This window comes from Anopheles funestus, chromosome 2RL (genome assembly GCF_943734845.2).
Source record: "Anopheles funestus chromosome 2RL, idAnoFuneDA-416_04, whole genome shotgun sequence".
Taxonomy (NCBI): domain Eukaryota; kingdom Metazoa; phylum Arthropoda; class Insecta; order Diptera; family Culicidae; genus Anopheles; species Anopheles funestus.
The window spans coordinates 67,217,221-67,238,361 of NC_064598.1; the positions used below are offsets into that span (position 1 = coordinate 67,217,221).

At 39.9% G+C, this 21,141-nt stretch overlaps 1 protein-coding gene across 9 annotated transcripts in view; it reads right to left on the reverse strand.

Annotated features, from left to right (window-relative positions):
* Positions 1–21,141, reverse strand: part of LOC125762290 (semaphorin-1A-like) — a 161,968-nt gene that overhangs the window by 63,818 nt on the left and 77,009 nt on the right. The gene's annotated exons all lie outside the window — the stretch shown is intronic.

Genomic DNA, 21,141 nt, shown 5'->3' on the forward strand with positions numbered 1-21,141 from the left:
ACGGGAAAGTGTTCGATTCCGTCCGAGTAGCGTGATTTCGTATTCAAAACGAATGACAATTCCAACATTTCAACGACGCCACATTCAAAATTATCCTTAGGGCACTCGACGTCGCTTACGGAGGTTAGAAATTTCCAACAAAAAAAAAACCTCCACGTAGGAAGTGAAATCCTTTTTGTGAGAAATCGTGCAAGCGAATTAAAATAACAATTCGTTCTATCGTAGTCTAGTGGAGGCATAAAAAACCACTAACATTTGCTACAAAAATCTTCAACCCATCGCTTTTCTTTGTCCTGTGTATAACACACACACACTGACACAAACACGAATCCACAGAATAGGAAAAGGAAGAATCTTCGGGAAACGGTAAACTTTCACGACTTTTCCTCTGCTTCATGCCTTGCTGGGAAATATTGATGCAGGAAAAGATTTTCCATGTCCGCTCTTGCCGATTTTAATTCCACCAGCAAAAACGAAAACCTTCCATAATGTCCTTCAAATGAATGGCAACTACGACGTACTGTTACGCTATGATATTCCGGCCGTATCGTCTGTACCGTAGGTTCATTCTACTTATTTATATTCTACCACTTCCACCTACATGTCTGTGAAAAAGCAGAAAAATAACATTATTTTCATGATAATGGAACATTTTGCCGCCAGCATGGAACCGAAAGAAGCGAGCGATTTTGGTCACCAAACGATTCCAAATCCTGGCCGCATACTGGTTGAACAATGAGCAAAATCGAATCAACCGAAACGTGGCATCCTTGCGACGCAGAAGAAGAAGACGCAAACCGATTCGCCGTTGTCTAACAGAACCGTAGTACAAGCAGCAACAGCACCATTAGTTCCCATCCGAATGATTTCTACTGCGAGTGAATCGTTAAGTTTTAATCCTCCTCAATGTGACCGTACAGAACTCATGAAAACTGCATTGAATTTGGGGTAGGGAGAGGTTGAAAAATTCACAAAACAATATTAAAGAAATGCAATCAGCAAAGCACAGCGTCAGTCACGTTTTGCTTCTGATGCGACGAATAACACTCCATCGGGGAATATAAAGCTCACAAATCCAGCGTTCTCAATACTGTTCGAACGATTCTATAAATTCTTGGCATTTTGGTTTGCAGCACTATGCCAAGGTGATTCTAGTGTCCACTAATATACGCAGCCCAACTAAGAGTGTATCCTACGTTCTGTATAACGTTTTGCATTACAGTGTGTACTGATAGAATACGGGTTATTATGTTGTCTTAAATTTACAGGGGTAATAATAGTTTCGATCTAGCGAAACAGGATAATTTATAAATACGACCTGCCACACGCTAGGCAAATGATTTTGTTAAGCATTCGATGAGTTTTAGAAGGCATTGGTAACGATGTGGATCTAATGTTTTAAGCCAATTAAAGAACACAATAAACCAAAAATCAATGTTAGGATTTCTTTTGCTTATTATTTGCTTTATACAGTAAAGGTAAAAGAAATAAAATAAACGATTAAATAGCCCAATCTGGGTTCATAATAGTTCGACCGTGTACATGTTTCACAGATTTCACGCCATACTACAAATATTTTGAACAACTGGACTACAAGCCACAAGTTGCGGCACTCGTAGCTGGAACAATATAGATCCTATACAGTTCCAATATTGGCATACGCTTCTGAGACATGGGCTGTGTTCAAAACTGACGAAACTCTCATAGCCGCCAGGGAAAGATGCTCCGTAGGATTTTTGGCTCCATTTGTGTGGAAGGACATTGGAGAAGCTGTTAGACTCACCAGGCTCCAATAGGAAGATCATGCCACTTGTATGACACGACCGACTACGCCCCTCGACCGTAAACAGTTTAAAGGACTCCTGCAACCTAGACCGCGAAGCAGTTGTAGCGCTTGATAAGTAAGCGAATGACTATAATTTACCAAAATTACTCAAAAGGATTCATCAAGATCCATAGATTGACTATGAGGACGACTTGAAATAATTTCTTGATACATGAGTTGCGACGTAATAATTCTAATTCCTTCAAGATTATGCTGGCATTTATCCGATTCCAATTTGATTATTTTACAGATGCCGTCTTTAAGTTATAGCTTCCTAACATAAGCCAGCAAGAATACCCAATATTGGAATTATACTTTACATAATCTCACCTATATTAATAGCACGCACTGTGCAATTTTCGTTCCCAATCTATCGGCCGTATCGGGGAAATCGATCGTTCCGCAAAGGTCGCCGCGGTGCACTCATTTACACTCATTTCAACTCACGGAACCACTCAATTACACTCATTCAAACTAAAGCGCCTACTAGATTGAAGCAAACGCAATATGTTTGAAAACAAGTGTTATACACGGCGACGACCGTTCCCATTTGCATGGAAAGAAATCCGCGACTTTTTGAGCAGCGGATTCGGGGTGCATTTTGCTTATGGTTGTGTTTAAATATTTCTACTGATGTTATAGAACATGAATGTTGTTGCAAGCTTTATGGATATTCAAAATTAAGCAAAAATATGTTTTAATTGCGAATTTTTACATGTTTTACCTAAACCCACGAAACTAAATTTCATATTTTATGTAGCTTGAGAACAATAAACAGGTTTTTTGTTTTCAGTACGCAAATGACATAAAAAGGTACCTATATCAATTCACAACGAAACTGCCTTTCAACTCAGTGCATAACTGTTTGTTCAAATACTCTCAGATAGCTGTGCTACAACATGAGTTACACCGCGCGACGACCTTTGCGGAACGATCGATTTCCCCGATACGGCCGTATCTGTTGCCTTGAACGACCACAGTCCAACAGCTGTATCATACCTTTTTTTTGCTTCAGAAAACTTCGTTTTCCAGCTGCCACTCTCAATTCCCACTGGTGAGAGATTCGGTACGGCACACCAACACAGTGGGTTTGTCGGTTTCGTTCGGATATGGAAAAATGACATGCAGTCCTCCACCCCCTTTTCCCGTACGTGGCAGTTGTCCACCCAACTTCCGTGTGAAGGTTTTCCCCATTTTCCTCTCAATAATGGCTGCAAAATAGCGAGTTCTAATACCGAAGTGTGATCAAGAAAGCAAAGCGCTCTGGTGCGGAAGGACGGAAAATGATAAACGAGGATACATGGATGTAATGTTGTTTTATTTTGGGTAAAAAGCGGATGTGTGAGCAAGACGGGATGGCAAACGAAAACAAGAAGGACACTTGTATATATTTGTTTTTGCATGTTATCGCTGACAGTATACCGGGGGGGTTGTTCGGGAAAAAAGCATCAACTATGCCCGATGCTCGTCCTTCTTCCGTTGCATAAGCACGGTGAATTGGTTCGCGTAAAACAAAAAGAAATGAAACAAAACAAAAACACAATAACATCCAAACTGACGGAAGGAGAAACATGGGGAGGGCCCTGCAAACCATGTGACTCCAAATGGAACACATACAGTGGGATGGCAAAGTGAAAGAGGAAAAACCCGAACCAAATCCATTATCAAGATAAATGAACAACACAGGCAAAACCCCAGCCAAATCTCGGTGGAATGTGACTAATGGAAACCGGGTCGAAAGCAAAACTGCAACGCTAGGGACGACAATCCAGGACGCAAAACACGACGGCCTTGGTAGCTTACACAAAAAGAGGAAAAAAACAAAACAAGGGAAAAACCATTTTTCCTATATTTCACTCAATTACGCTAGTCATTTGAGGGGCCTGAACATTGACTGGCCGACTGCTGCACAGGACAGTACTAGATTAGTGTATGCCGTATCTGTCGTGCCTTAAAAAGACCATCGTTCTCGAGCGATCTCGCTGTTATTGATACTAATTTACTTTCGGGCCCAATTGCGAACCGGAAGAAACGATTTACCGAAGCACATTTAAGGACACTGGACACGGAGCGTCCGTAACGATGTACATCCATCTTTGCGTAATTGCCATTTGGTGTGGAAATACATACCTAAAATGAGACAAAATAGAAAGAAAACGAAAAATCAATATTGATCTATGTTTGACTCACAACAGCACGATGTACATAATTTCATATATAAGTTAGATTAAGGGAATTGTTAAAAAAATTTTAATTGAAAAAATTGACCAAAACGTTATGTAAATCCTGTGATCAAGTTTATAATTATTTCCTTGACAGTATTTCAACTCACAAAGTTCTTGGATTTCACCATCACATCAATTAAATGCGATATAATGAATTTTTCCCCACATTTTTGGTGATTATGTAAATAAAGAACCTGAAGCATTGAAATTCTACAAACCTGGAGGGCAAAACCGCACATAAATAAAGAGAGAAAATTAATTAAAAATTTACTTTTGTGGAATTTTCTTCCGAAAGATTTTTAAATTCATACTTCCAAATGTAGTTGCTTTTTCGCCATTTTTTCCATCAAACAATGGTCGCAAATATCATTAGGAAACTAGCTTACGTAACTAAATTATGTCCACACCGCTGGAAAAATAGAAAGGGAACTCACTTTGTTCTAATATGATGTAACGAACACATATCACCGTTCAATTTTTACGAAGCCTTCTTTTACGTTAATTAAAGCACTCAAACTCTCTTTCCCTCTCTTCTTCGTGACCATTCTGACACGTGTGCTAGCTTCTGATGGAAATAAAAATTTCAGCTTGATGAACATTTTTAGCCTCGCTCCAGGGAAAGTTCCGAGAAAGCGTGCGAATCGTGCTCGTATTGAAATTCAATGAATATTCCTTTTGATATTGTGACACACTCTCGCACTTAAGGGATTAGTATCGGATCAAAAGTCCGCAAACCGATGCGATCTGGTTGTCACATCTTTCTCGTGTGTCCGGTTGGCCGTGCGTCTGTTCCTCATTGCGGCAGTGTGACAGGAACACACGCGCCAATGTACGTGGTGCGGTACACGAACGTTGGTGTCCAGCATAGTGTCCAGCAAACCAACCAGAAGCTAAAACCCGGTCTTCCGGTATTTGATGAGCAAAGAGGGAAAAAGTTAATTCCAACCAATCCGCCAGCCATTCGGTGTGCACATATATACGGGAATGCTTTGGGAAAATAGCTCGTCAAAAAGACTTCCGCAGCAGCACCGCCGGCTGCATGATTGTACGGAATTCTTCGCCTTCAGTGTGACACACACAAAAGCATCCTTTTTTCGTGTTTTTTTTTTTGTTCCATCTCGGTCGCCAACATCAGTCACTTTATTCAATCATCAGCGTTATCACATCGTGCCGGAATGGCACTAAAGTGACAGGCATTCCGGTGTTGGGATGCTATCAAAATGAGAGACGGCGTACAAAATGAAACAAACAAATGCGGCGACGAAGTGCGGATCAATGCCAACGTCGTAGGTATTAAATAGAATGATTTATTGTTGGATTGAAGTGCACACGGATGCTGCGTATCCGTGTCCATCTATTTCTCATCCGGTGACACCTAGAACTATTTAACAGCGAATACCACTTTTGGTAATGGTTCAATTAAGTATGGAATTTTCAAGCTGGTATTATTTTTATTGAGAATAGATTTGTCCTTATCTGTTTTGCTTGCATATTATGAAATACTATTTCTTTGCTAGTTTTTTGAACACTAGTGAGAAAGTTGAGCTATTTCTGGATTCTTTACAAGTTGAAGTGGAATATTTAGTGAACGCAAGTGGAACAATGTCGTTTCGAGCTTTTTCTAAAGCTTTCTCTGAATGCACTCACACATTTACAAAGCGCTTTTGTATTTACATATTTAGATTAGTTGGTTGAGAATAAAAAATAAAAAAAATCACTCCTACGCGCAAAACAAAAGAGAATACACAAAGCTTATTATTTAAAGAAAAAAAGTTAACAAGGTTACTAAAAAAACTCAAACAGAAAGGATATTTTTGTTTGGGATTATTTTAAAAGAAAGAAAAGAATCTTTTCATATTTCTTGCCTGAGATGCAACGATAACCGAATTCTTCTTCTGAACCCACATAACAATAAATTTCAGACAAAGAAATGCATGAACAATTTAACGGCGCTTCCTATTGTCTCGTGCACCGTGCAACTCGTACAAAATCTCAAACGTCCAACCATCCCTAGAACGACGTGTATTACTCATCACGTTGGATCACATAATGACGAGGGGTTAGTTCTCAATTGCCCACACGCCACACAGCACGATGCACGAGGGGAGATTATTGACATTGCCGATTGATTGGCTTTTATTGGCTTATGGTTGCCCTCAGAATCGGCGCGGTAGCATTATGTCACATCTACCAAGCACCAGCATCCATGTACGCTATGAAATACGCTCCCGTATTCGTCGGGGGTGCAACAATCTCCCCTCTATCGAAACGTGTACAAGTGACGCACGGAAGAAATTGACACACGCTAAGGGAACGCTGACTGCAACTCTTACCCGCACGGGCAAGTGAACAAGGGCTCGGTCCGCACACGACCAACGCGCCACGGATGCTGTCCTGTAGCGTTGTATTGAGAAGATGATTTATTTGAGCGACATTATCGACGTCCGATCTACCCTGCTTATGAGCCGCCTCCTGATGATGTTGTTTGCGGATATGCTTAAACGCTGCATGAAAGCCAGCGGATCTTCGCCTGCCCATCATTATGACGTCCGTTTTCCTGCACGTAGCGCCCCCGAAGCAGAAAAACTAGCCCCAATATGCTACCGTAAGCTACTACAATCAAGGACCAATCGAAATGTGACCAAGTGCAGTATAAACACTATCATGGTGGGTCTACACTTGCGACTTCAGCTGTGGTTTTAGCACATCAACTGACCAATCCGGGGAAAAATATTGTGATTCTAGTCGTGAATGGAATCCAATGTTCTGTAACAATATAAATTAAATTTAATGAATTCCACTGTAAATTATATTATGCTTATCATGTTCTGATTAGGTTTTTGTTTTCAAACAATAATATTTTCATAGTAACTTGTTGTTGTGCAGTGACGATATGTGTCGTATTTTCGGACGATGATAGGCAACATTTTAACATCTTGATGTACATCTGGTTCAAATTTATTGCCTGCCTCCTGCTTTGCCGAATCCGATACTAAGAGAGCAGGCGTGCTTGTCACCCCCATATACAGTGGAGCGCCGATTATCCGGGTACCTTTTATCCGGCTGTCCCATCATCCGAGCAGCTCAGAAATGACAGTTCCAAATATGAATTGACATATTAACTGCAACCCGGTGATGGCAAGAAATAAAAGCCTCAATATTAATTGATACAATTGACTCAAGTTCGGCCAAATAGAACAGATTTATTTTGCTATGTGTAACTAAGAAAAATATTATTTTGCTTTAGAAAAAAAAGTCCACCCATTACACATTAAACACTAATATTCATTAATAAAATAAATTGTGTCCATTATCCGTGATATTCGCTTATCCGGCAGGGGCCGAGCCCCGATGACTACGGATAATCGTCGTTCCACTGTATATAAACCCTGACGCCCCTTATCGGAATCAAGCGGTCCTAGTACAGGGATGTCAAACTGCTTTGACAATATGGCAATTGCTAAAAAGATAAAATGAAGCGAATCGCTCCCGATTAGTGGTGGGAACTCCGAAGTGGATTCATGAATACACTTTGACTGCGTCGTACAAAACCCGGATTTAGCTCCGGAAAAAATCTGAAGTTAACTCCGGAGTAATCCGGAACTGAATCGGGAATTGACTCCCGAGTTGATTTCGGAATTGACTCCGGAGCTGAATCCAGGTTTAACTCCGGAGCAATCTCCGACTTTAACTTCGGATTCAACACCGGCGTACACTACAAAAACAACTGCAGATTATTCCGGAGTAACAGGGGAGTCAACAGCGGATTTTATTTTGGATTCAAACCCGAAATCGAAATCGCTGTCGAGTCTGTATTTTCCCAAACAAAAAAAAAGACATTTGTTCTGCAACACAACCGTTGGTTGGTCATAAACCCGTTGCGTTGTAACCAAAGTAAAGCAAATGGTCTTTGTACAATGTAATTATGAAGCCAACTTATAATTAATACGATGCGGTAGCTTTTATCCAACCCCCGGATTAATCCGACTCAGGGAAAAATGAAGATATACCCACTCTAGATGTGTCCCCATTATTTACTAATTAATCTTTCAAGCATCACAATGTGTTTAATATTTTCACCAACCCTCCTGATTCCAACTACAAGACTATGTAACACAAATTCATCATCACAGCGTGGAGTAAACGATTCATTCCACGTCAGAGAGCATAGGATCCTTTCTCCACTTTGGGGCAGTATGGAGCATTTGTAGAACCAAAGCAAATGAATGCGTCAGGAAACAAATGCAATCACATTTGCTATATTTTCAATACATTGTGACACAAGAATGAAATCGTACAAAAAACAACAGACACACTAGTCTTGTGGGTGTATCCTGTTTGGCACAATCACCTTGGAAATATGCAATATAGGTAGTATGAAGGAACTTTTTTTTGTTTTTAATTTCCATTTTAAGGTTTAAACGGCTGTCGATTGAACTGGTGCGATTTTTATTTTCTTTTCTACTGGCACATATTAAATTCAACCACTGCATGATCTCGCCGGTACGGTGGAACGATACCATCGATCGCGTTTTACCTTCTTTTTATGGATAAAAATAAAAGGATTGATTAAATTTGCAACGGAGGCTCCGGTAGGTACACCTGCAAACCAAGGAACAGCGCAACGGCTTTTAACCGTTGAGCGTTTTTTTCGCGTGGCAGTCTTCTACGCGCTAACTTGATTTAAAAAAACGGTGCTCTGTGGGGTGCTCCATACGCTTTTACAAGGGAATTTAAAAGAAATTGCAAAAAAAACCGATAATAAAACCAAAACACACATGGCACATAGAAATGGATGCAATGAAAGAAAACGACGGCAATATCACACATTTTTCGCTGACGGTGAAGTTTCGTGGCCCTGTACGCTTGGCTGGAATTTTGTTGGCCGCCAGCAAAAATGAACAATGAACGGCAGTCTAGGCAAAAAAAAAAATATATAACAAAACTTCACTGCCAGCCTTGGAAAAAAAGGTAAAACTCTCTTCCACTAGAACACATTTCAGAGTGCAGCTAACGTCACTGAAGTACCAAAAAAAAATATAAAAACTCACACACACACACACACACACACACACACACACACACACACACACACACACACACACACACACACACACACACCATGACGCATTATATTGTTGCATTTTTTACTGCCAGGCTCGTCCTGTTTGTCCATGCTCGAGATATGTTGGCTGTACTGTGATGATGGCTTTATGGTCACAAATTTGAAGTGGAAAAAGCTGGCTCCAAAAAGGACATTGTGCGTAGGTGGTAGTGGCCTTCTGCATAAATTCGATCCACAGACTGAGCGGATTTTCCATTCGCACTGCACTCTCGATGCGTTTCCCTTGCAAACAGCGACGAGCATCAAAAATGCACCACCAGCTTGTGTGTGTGTGTGTGCTTGTATGCGGTGCATTCGGGTTGCAACATTTTGACGACTGATGGTAACCATAAACCAATTGAGTTAATACTGTACGTAAACGTACACGGTTTGCATGCACCACTTTTGTAGCAGCGCAAGGATGCCAATTTTTAGTGCATCACGCGGTTGTAACGATAAATATGATTAATACCGCCGCGAGTCATTTGCATTTTCCATTCGGCCAATTGCCAGTTTTCTTTGCCAGGTTTATTTCGTTTCTGTGTTGTTTCTTGTTCCTTTTTTAAGAGCCAACACACAACAGTTCTTTTATTAGGTTTAACTTGCATGTTTTTCTGAAACATTAAATCTGTTTAAAAATGAATTAAAATCCATTAAAATAATAACGCACTAATCGGAATAAAATACCAATACCGATGTAACGTGTTTTATTTTACAACTTTTTTTGTTTTGATTGTCTTAAAGCGCATTTGTTACAAATGGAAATGAAAATTTTCAATTTAACACTAGCCATTAGCCATGAATTTTCCAATATAAAAATGATTAAATGAAACGTAGTTAAGTAAATAATTTTGAGACATCATTATCACCAAAGCGAGGAAAACCTCCAATGTTGATATAAGCAAATATAACATCATGGGACAAATTAATAAATAAAAAATAAAACCTCTCGTTACAGGAGAGGTTATATGTAAAAAAAATATTTACCCTACTAAATACAAAAATGAAAAATAATCTTTTAATTATTTTGATGTAATAAAATTAGTAAACATTTAACCCTTACTTTACATTTTCCACGTGTTATAAGGGCTAACCTATTATGATAATCCGTATACAAATTATTTTAAACTGGTAAACGAAATTAACTCCATGTTTCGCTATAACCAATTAGAACAAGAATTATAATAATTAAACAAAGCATAAGACATAAATCACAGGTACAACTACCAAGCAAATGCATACCACTTCACCCCCGCGAAATCTCAATTAATATATGCAAGAATTATCCACACAATAGGGGCACGTGAGAAATCCGATAATGCATCACAGATCCATCGAACACATGAAAAATTTCCATAAATTTGATTCTGGCAGACAAATCATCTGATTATAACCAGCTCATTTCAATCTAATGACAAGACAGAAGCTGAAAAGAACAAGTGAATACGTGTCCCACGTTGATTTAGTTCTCAAGATTACAGCTAACATAGGATTTTACGATTAGAAACAAGACAGTAAATGAAAACCAGCCAAATGCCACCAGATATAAACTTATTCCAAAAGTGCTGACTGGGGTGAAAGGGCAACCACATAAATCATCGGGTTGTTCCGAAACTCTAAGAATTCTTAATTCAATGAGGATTCATGAATCTTCAGAATAGAGATTTAGAGTCATTCATTAGGCCCGGCTACATGATATGGTTCTGCGCGATTTTTCACTTTCTGTGAATCTTCGTTGTATGTATTGATGATTTTTCGCCTGAAAAAATTAACCAACTCAGTTCAAAGATTCGACCAGATGCAAGAATCTGAAACAAATTCACCCAACACTGCTTCCTAAGCATCTCTATGTACGTGTAACCATCAGAATAACAGCATTAAAATGTACTTCATTTATACAATTGATTGCAGGATTTACTTGAAACAGTTTTCTTCTAGGTCATCTTTCCCATATTTTAGAATTGTAAAAAAATCCTGTTATAAACACATGTTACCATAACATTTTCTTTTGTATTGAGTAGAAATGATTTAATTTTATACGTGATTTTTAATAAACAGTTTTCAAAAAATTACTCCGAATACATTTTTTGACATTTCTTTCCTGTCATGTCCTATTGTTTGCTCTCATATCATGAGTCACGTCATGTGTCCTGTGGTGACATTTCTCGAGTTTTAACTTCCGTTTTTGACTTTCATAGTTCACACATTCTTAAGATTGTAGTGTGAACGTTCATTCACGAAAAGAGGATTCCATCCATCATCAACCATTGTTTTTTAAATGTTGCAATAATCTTCATTTCTAAACTATTAAGTTTACCGTTTTCTAAATTGTTTCTCAATTTTTTTAACATTGATTTTAAATCATATTATTTTTCCACATACATATTACATATTAAGAGAGCCTCTTCCAACGATAGTGGTGGATTATCGTACGATAAAATCCTAAGCCATGTGATTCTCTTCGACTGTTTTCTTCACGCCAGCCACCTTTTGGCTATCTCACTCAAACAGAAACAAATCTCACAATTGTCTGGCATTGTTTCGTCATATTTTTTTTCTCCATCCTCCCAAACTGAAAAGCTTGAAGAGGAATTTTCGCGGGCCGCAAGGATCCTTCTCCACCGTTAGCTTATTACTTATTGAGCGACATTGCCGAATGAAACCGAACGGCTGCGACAACACACCACGACGAACTGGTCGTACCTTGGGATAAAAAATTCCATGCATAAATTTTCATTCTTAATCAACCGTGTCCGGAAGGATGAAAGTTAAGCTCTAATGGTGACGGAGGCACGGACCACTCACCGCGCACCCGATGACGATGATGATAGTACCATGGTAAACGGTGGGCCAAAAAAAAGAAAAAGGTGTCGTTACCGTTTTCGACCATGGAACCGATTCTTATCTAGCTGTCAAATTATGCTGCTGTCGGCAGCAAACCCACAATGCCAAGGCTTGGCTCATTATTACGCAAGCCAGGAAGGATGGTAGCTGATGGCAGCTGTAAAGGTGCGTTTGTGTTCGCTACTCATTATCCGACCGGGGCCGGCTATCCAGGCAGGTTCGCTTTCGGTCACACTTCCTGCGACGATTGCGAACAGGACGATTTTCCTGCCCACGTAGCATGTTTATGGTCGGTTCCGTTTTGTTTCGCTTCCACTGCATTGTTCACTACGGTTTCGAGCAACACGATTAGGATTCATTTTATTATGAAAAAGTGATACAAATTGGAAAAGTTTCTGAACATTCAAACATTCATAGCACTTTAAAATGGTAGTTTTGTTCCAAGTTTGTAATATTGCTTCGTAAACAAAATCAAATAGATTGTCAATAAATGGTGCTGGTGGTTGTAGTAAATATAAGATATGAGATCGAAACGATAAAAAACGTGTTTACGAGATAGCTATTAATTAACAATAAACATTTTATCTTCATTAATGCAAAAGTTAAATTTTGTTTCATAAATAAATTTAAACATATTTTTAAATCTCATTTTGTTTCAAATTATTCCCTCATTCTGTACCGAGTGTTTTACAACAATTCTACGGAAACACTTTGATCGAAAATCCGCTCAAAAGATTACGCGTTAAAACACCGTCGCGATAGAGCACACTTTCGATGGATCAAAAAATGGAATTATAGCACAACGCCAAATCATCACCGTGATGTTGCTTGCTTGCCTTTATAAAATCTCTGTACGAAATTTAACCGAAATTTGTGAGAAAAAAAACTCATCCCACTAAACGCTCATCCACTGACCGGAGGCGAAGTAAGTCGCACAAGTGATTTACTCTCCCGGTCAACCGTGGCAACTTAACAGTCATTAGAGCAAATTTCATTTGCATCGCTGATGTACATTGAAGAAACCCCGTCATCGTTTGTGAGTGGTGCTAAACGAACAAGGAAACCGTTGCTCGCCGTGCCCGTCCTTTGCCAAGGCGTCACCCAGTTGGCCCCATGGCGCATGGTGAGATGCGTAAGAATATACTAAACAGAAACGGTTGGCGGTACCTTTCGATCACGGAGACGAGAACTTCAGCCATCTTCTTCCGCAACTCTGCGCCAGCCAAACTTGGGTGTAGTTAATTTACCTAACAACTTTTCAACAAGCTTCTCCACCTCCTCTTACTGCTCTGCTCATGTTTAGTACACCGTACATCTGAGATCTTGTGAGCAGAGAGAGATGGGGCGAAGAAAAAAAATATCCCATAACAAGGGACTAGAAGGGACGGTTCTTCTTCAACGACACGCACCCTGCAGCCAGGACAACGCACGTTCGGAACCACCTTCCGATGTGGCTCGTTACTGTTGTACCGTTTCCAGATCACAACGAGATGATACTTCAACACATCTCAACCTCTTCCCACCACCACACGCAACCAAAGCACATTCTCATAATCTATGCAGCAACTGCCGATAAGTGCGCGCCTACGGAAACGTGCCCGTGTCTCATTGAGAACTTCCCAAAAAACAGACTCGCCGTCTTACGTGCTGATGGGCCCTCATCACGAGAACCTGTGCCGATTTCTTCAACAAAACCAAACCGAAACGCAACTTTGCGCTTGTTGGCAAGAATCGTTTTGCGAACCAGTGCCAGGTCTCATACTCCCTTTTTCCCTACTACTGCCATATCATCCTCCCAACCGTCCAAGGGTGAATGAATGTCATTCACCGGCGGGGAGGGCGTATACTTTTTGTTCCCGTTTTAATGGCTTACCAGTGAAAAAGAGACACTTCTCTGTCGACCGGAAGCGAACCGGTGCGTAACAACGGAAGTGATAAATTTATTAATTTCTTTAATTTGAAAGCAACGAAAAACGAATCTTCTTGTAGACCACTGGCTCTCAATTGTTAACCCCCTATATATATGTTTCAGAGTGGCGACTTTTTTTCTATCTTCAACAATTTCTTTCAGTTTCCTTCAGTGAGTCGCTTTTCGGACATTCTTCAACCTACCAACCGTGAAACCTACGTTCGTATATCTTTGCCAAGAATAACGGCTAGAGATCGGAACTTTAAAAAAAGACAGAACAGAAGAAAAAAATGTTACACGTGCCCTATCTCGATAGCACCCCATATTTCTGCTCCACCCGAAATGATTCACTCGCCCGCCCGGTGCCAGAGGACAGCCAAATGACGACCGGGAACAGGAAACGATGAGAGAACATAATTTACGAGAGTTTCAGGATACATTGATTTTCTTTATGGAAATCGTTAAACTTTCCGGTTGCCACAAAGCGAATCCTGCACACCACGAGGATGATATATTTCGCCATCCGGCGAATGCTTTATCGAGAAGGAAAGCAGAAGAAAAAGAAAGAAAAAAAAACCTTCATGCATCACGAAATTAATACTCATTTATCTAGCCAGTAACATATGCCGGAACGGTACAGTTTTCAAACAAAATTTATCCCCCATAAAAAATGTCGATTTTTGAAAAGTGCCTAAGCTATAAACCAACAGTTTGATAGCACTTGATACAATCAAAAATGTTGGATCAAAGTTTAGTGGAATCCTTTTTGGTTCACGGCACATAAGATGGCACCTTGAAAATAAAACAAAACCCAAACTGAATAAAAAGCGTACACTGCATTGGTTAAGTATAGGATAGCATAGATATAGATAAAAAAATATATGTAAAATATTAAATACATGAGAGATAGTTATCGTTTCTGAACATACGTCAAATTGATAAGCTAATCTTTAAAAACGAAATATAAAAAAACAATAACAAAGGAAAATTTCTTTCTTTTTTTACAAAAAGGCAATACAAACAACTTTACAAATAATCTACTTTGGATGGATTGATAAGTATTGTTATAAAAAAAATTAAATCTTCAATCATGAAACAAACACTATTTAAATTTTATCCCAATCGAAAGAATTGTACAATAGCCCTTTTTAAGGAATATTGCTAAACAAGCAATGCACCTTATGCAACCAAATTTTGATCTTCAACAAGACAATTCTAATTCTAAAAATTATCATAACAATTTAAGTCTTTCATGACAATCGCCGATGACGCCGATGAGTGATTCATGACGCCGATCTTTCAAACGAAAAGATCAATACCAAATCTCATCTGGATTGATCCTACATCATCAAGAATACGCAATAAAAATAAATCTTCTTCTTGGCTTAACGACCTTACAGGTCACGCCGGCCATTTCTGGTTTACGAGACTTATTTTACCACGTAGCCCGATAGTCAGTCCTTGCTACGGGGGGACGGTCCGGATGGGATTTAAACCCGGTCCTGCCGTGTGGACCGGCGCCGTTTAACACATACACCGGCCGTGCCAAATAAATCTTTAAATCTAAATAACAGGCATTTCGTAGCTGGCAATTGTTCCAAGAATGGACTGATATGACGATCCAACAACAAAAGAACGACTCTCTCCGGAATTTATTAAAAAAAAACGAAAACACGCAATCCGCGTACATGATTCGTAAAACATGAATAGGTAAAAGTTTGATCGCGAACAGAGCTCTCATTTGCCAATGACATTCTTGGCAAGAAGGCTTTTCTGCGGCAACAAAAAGAAACTCATTGCAAAGTCATCAGAATTGTGTTTCGAAGTCCCCTGAAGGGATTGGTCCCTTGCTTAAGCGCACATAGAAGAACCGTTCGTGCCATTCTGGAAAAGAACCCGTACTCATAGCAAGGAAAGAACGACACAAGGGTAGAAGATAGATCATTTCATTATGACGCTATGAGCCTAAAACTGAGCGATCCGAGCACGAGCTGCGAAACGAGATTTGTGGCAGTGCTCCGAAGGGAATAACGGCAACAAATCCGATTTCTGGCACGGAAGAATCCAATCCAGTTCTAGGAGAAGCGGCCCATAATAGTGCCCATAACAGCAAACCTTTGCCCAAGGTAAGCTTGGTGAGGAGCGGTAGAAGATTTCGTGCAAACGTTGGCTACATTTCGGTTCCGACCAGTGCATCCCGAAACTCGACAAACCAACCCCACGAGTTCCCAGGAGTCGTTACGCAATCATATGTAAACACAAACATTCACACACATCCACATGCAGTTAGGCTTTTGCAAGGAATTTATGTTATGTTTTGAAATGAAATTTAATTTTGAAATAGTTATTAGTCCATAAATAAGTAGATTATGCAAGTGGTTTATCCGATGTACGAACCGTTTCCGGTACGATGCACACCCCGAAAATTGCAAGTCTTCCCTGAGGCCCACTCACAGGGCACTGGTTTGCAATTAAGGAAAGGAAATAGGGAAAGCTTCCAGGAAAAGATGTGAAGGTTCAACACTGATCTTGGTTCATAAAAAATAGCATTTTAGCGTAATGCCGCAAGCATAAAGTTGATGCGAAATGGTTTTTGCCCAAAACGGGAACACTCCCGCGACGCTCAAAACAGCGTACATTTGTATGACAAAGATATGGTAACTATGCAAAATTAAGCCATGGTGTAGTTTGTCACCAAACTACGGCTCGGTGGTGCATGTGATAAACGGCGCCAGTCCACACGGCCGGACCGGGTTCAAATCCCATCCGGACCGTCCCCCCGTAGCAAGGACTGACTATCCGGCTACGTGGTAAAAATAAGTCTAGTAAGCCAGAAATGGCCGGCGTGACCTGTAAGGTCGTTAAGCCAAAAAGAAGAAGAATTAAAAACCCATAACTATTTTAAAGTACATTGAATAAAACCAATTGACTTTTTGCTTTTGATTCTGATGTTTTTGAAGATTTCTTATCAGTAGGTACTACGAAAGTTTATCAACCGAAATAAACTTCTCTTTCAAGCACAAATATTGCAAATAATACGTGTTTTTTTCGTTTCTTGCAAAACAGCTGCACTAACCCGCCGATAACTGGGGCACTTACCCTAGCGTTTGGCCTCATTTTATAACCCATTTGTGTGTTATTTGGCTTTAATTACACAATTGCTGAAAATAGGTACAAGGCCAAAAACTGGAGCAATTATTCTATAGGCATTTCAAATCAAAACCAGAGACACAATTAAAAAAATCAAATCAACTGAATAAACAACACCAATCATGTCATGTGTCTTGCAACTCAGCTCTTATAAACTCAGCTCTGGTGCAGATTAACGTTAGTAGCATCAAACTTGCTGTGCAGCGTAGCCGCGTGTCACGATGAAGTGTGCGTTGATAATTTCCGCAGTGCTGGCAGTTCTAGTCGGTTTAAGTGAAGAAACCACCGTCACCCCAACACCCAATGTAAGTAGTTTTACAATAAGATCGAATACGTTGTTGTTATTTGCTTTTATTTGTTCGATACATCAATAGACCGTTGGGCGTTCGATTAGCCAGTTTGTTAACTATTTAATGACCCTTAATTACGGTGTGGACCGATTGCTGATGCCAGTTGACATGAAAAGATTCTCTCTGTCCGAATCTTGAAACGGATGATATATGCTGTAGCGGCGAAGAGGACAAATTAAATACGGGAATAAACACGTGCAAACATCACAAAAGATGAATTCGTATTTCCATAACCTGGGGCGCCCAGCTCTGAACCGACAACGTAGATAAAGCAAAGCATATTCTCACAAACCAATTGAACGAACGACGACTTTGACACTTTGGGCCAAATCCATTGGCCGAGGCGAAAACCCTTAAGGTCATGTCGGCCATTTCTGGCTTACTAGAATTATTTTACCACCTAGCCAGATGGTCAGTCCTTCATCCAGCGGACAGTCCGGATGCGATTTGATACCCGGTCGTGTCGTGTGGAACCTGCACCGTTTATCACATACACAACTGGCCCGCCCCCTCCCGGTGTGTCCTAAACATTGCAATAATGTAAATTGTAAGTTATTTACATGAGAAATTAATAAAATTGCGTGTAACAAAAGGGTTTCGACTTTTAAATTTCAAATAAATACAAACCATAGTGTTTACTTTTATCATTCTTTATAATTTATTATAAAACATCCATTATTCGAGTAGTTTTCAAAGTTTTCGAATTTAGTTCATGGTCTATTGTTGACCTGATTGAATCCTAAGAACATGCTAAGTCCACAGTTAAATATCCAAGAACGAAGGCAACCAAAATCCCTTTTATATTAAAAACAATTCCAATTAAAACAAAATCTAACTAGTGTTAAATTTACAGCACAATATTTTTAGTTCAAATCAAATTGAATTCCATAACAAACAATTCACGTAAGCAGAATCACGTTCAATATCATTGGCAACACCAGATTGGCACATTCTTTTACACTTTTCATTAACAAACAACCCGAAACCATTCGTGGCTTTGTTTTAAGGTACTAACCCCAGATTGAATTTTCACAGTTCAAACCAACCCTTGACTGTCAGGCAAACAGCTTAGCCCAGCATTATTGTTTCGATTCTCACTCGCTAAGGCATTCCCACGACAAGAGAACTGTACTGAAATGAAGTACCCAAAAAAATCCAATTTTTTCCATCGCTACTTCGTAAACCAGCACCCACACACACACACACACACACACACACACACACACACACACACACACACACACACACACACACACACACACACACACACACACACACACACACACACACACACACACACACACACACACACACACACACACACACACACACACACACACACACACACACACACACACACACACACACACACACACACACACACACACACACACACACACACACACACACACACACACACACACACACACACACACACACACACACACACACACACACACACACACACACACACACACACACACACACACACACACACACACACACACACACACACACACACACACACACACACACACACACACACACACACACACACACACACACACACAAACACACACACACACACACACACACACACACACACACACACACACACACACACACACACACACACACACACACACACACACACACACACACACACACACACACACACACACACACACACACACACACACACACACACACACACACACACACACACACACACACACACACACACACACACACACACACACACACACACACACACACACACACACACACACACACACACACACACACACACACACACACACACACACACACACACACACACACACACACACACACACACACACACACACACACACACACACACACACACACACACACACACACACACACACACACACACACACACACACACACACACACACACACACACACACACACACACACACACACACACACACACACACACACACACACACACACACACACACTAATCGAAGAGTATCGTCGAAGAATTCCTCGATTAAAACCGTACAGCCACTTGCATCCCTTTTTACTTCCCGACCTGCCCTATATTAACATAAACTCATTCTGAAATGTAGCGACAGGAGAGAGAAAAAGTCAAACACTGCAAAAATTTCTTTTCAAAAATAGAACACTAGCAAAATCGAACAGTTACGGCAGCTTGTAAAGCTGCAGCTATGAAGGTAGCAGAGCAGATGGAACAAAATTAGAAACTGTTCCATTTGCCCCAAACTTTGGCCAGTTCGTTCGGTGTGAATTTTGCACCAGCAAAGGGCCAAATCACATGCAGAATACGAATGAGCTTATACACTGTACGGTGCAAGAAAGAGACACCAACAGTCATCTAACAAGCACCGAACACGAAACACTGTACTAATTCGCACTTCACGACCGAACGGATATTTGAAGCTTTGCAACAGCCTGGCGTTTCGCGAAGGCGAAATTGTAAATCCGACTGATTCGAGGGATGCAAATTAAATGTTTCAAAAAAAAAACCTTCAAAACACGCAAACGCTCTCTCTTTCGCTAATTTTACAACGCTGTGCTTGTTAGGGTAAAACAAACGAATTTGACCATTTTTAAACGATTCTACCAAATTTTGAACTCTTCCTTTTCGAAGAAATGACAGTGAAGCATGTTCGATTAAGGTAAAAACGGAAATGAGTTTCTAGACATTTTTTTTTGGTTGAAATGAAACGAATTGAAAAATAACGATCTCTTGGTGCAGCCGTGCCATTAGCGGAAATAAAACGAAACAGTCGACGCGAATGAGTGCTTACACCTGGGTGTTCAATACCTTCGCCCATAAGCTAGAAACCAATACTGACTGCATCGTAAAACTGTAAAAAACATCTAGACAAGCTCAAAGCGTAGCGTGTAAATGGTACCGAACACTCGAGTGTAGAAAGAAAATCATTATGGCACCATTACGGTACTGGCGGAAGATTTGTTCGTATTAAACTTAAACGAGAGCGGACGTCAAGCGTCAAGCGTCGACGGGGACACGGAATCAAATGGCTTGTATGCACTCGAAGGCAAGTTGATTTTTTTTCTCCGCCACATTCTAATTCCTGCAAAGGGAAAAAGTGTTACCGGTCGCACTTATAAATGTAAAAAAACACTTATTAAAGGAAACAGTATAACGAGCCCCGTTCACGTAAGCAATTTTTAACAAGCTTATATTACAATATAATTATTACAGAAATGTGAAAGTTTATAAAGAAATAAATTTCGCATATTCCTAGAACAAAACGATTGAAGGATCCGATCCAGTAAACGTTTCAATCAAAACTTTTGAACACAATTAAAAGCAATACTGTAAAAAGTGTAAATAATCTGAAGCTCATTGCTTTAACAATGTATTGTGTTTAGACAAAAAATATTATCAATATAGGACTTAGATCTCAGAGAGCGTTTGCAAGATGCACTGAGAAATGTTTGTTGCAGCTCGTCCTTGTATTTTTGATATATTAACATACATTAATACATATACATTACTAATAAATCCTATGAACCATACCAATTAAAAGTATTAATAGGAAGAGAAAATTCAAAGATAAATATCAATTAAACTCAAGTTTAATTGCCAACTATTACAACTTGGAATAATGCTGTAATCCAGTGATGTCAAACTCATTTTGGCTTGTAGGCCGGTTTGCAAACAAAAATCATCTTGCGGGCCAAGATAAGTCGGA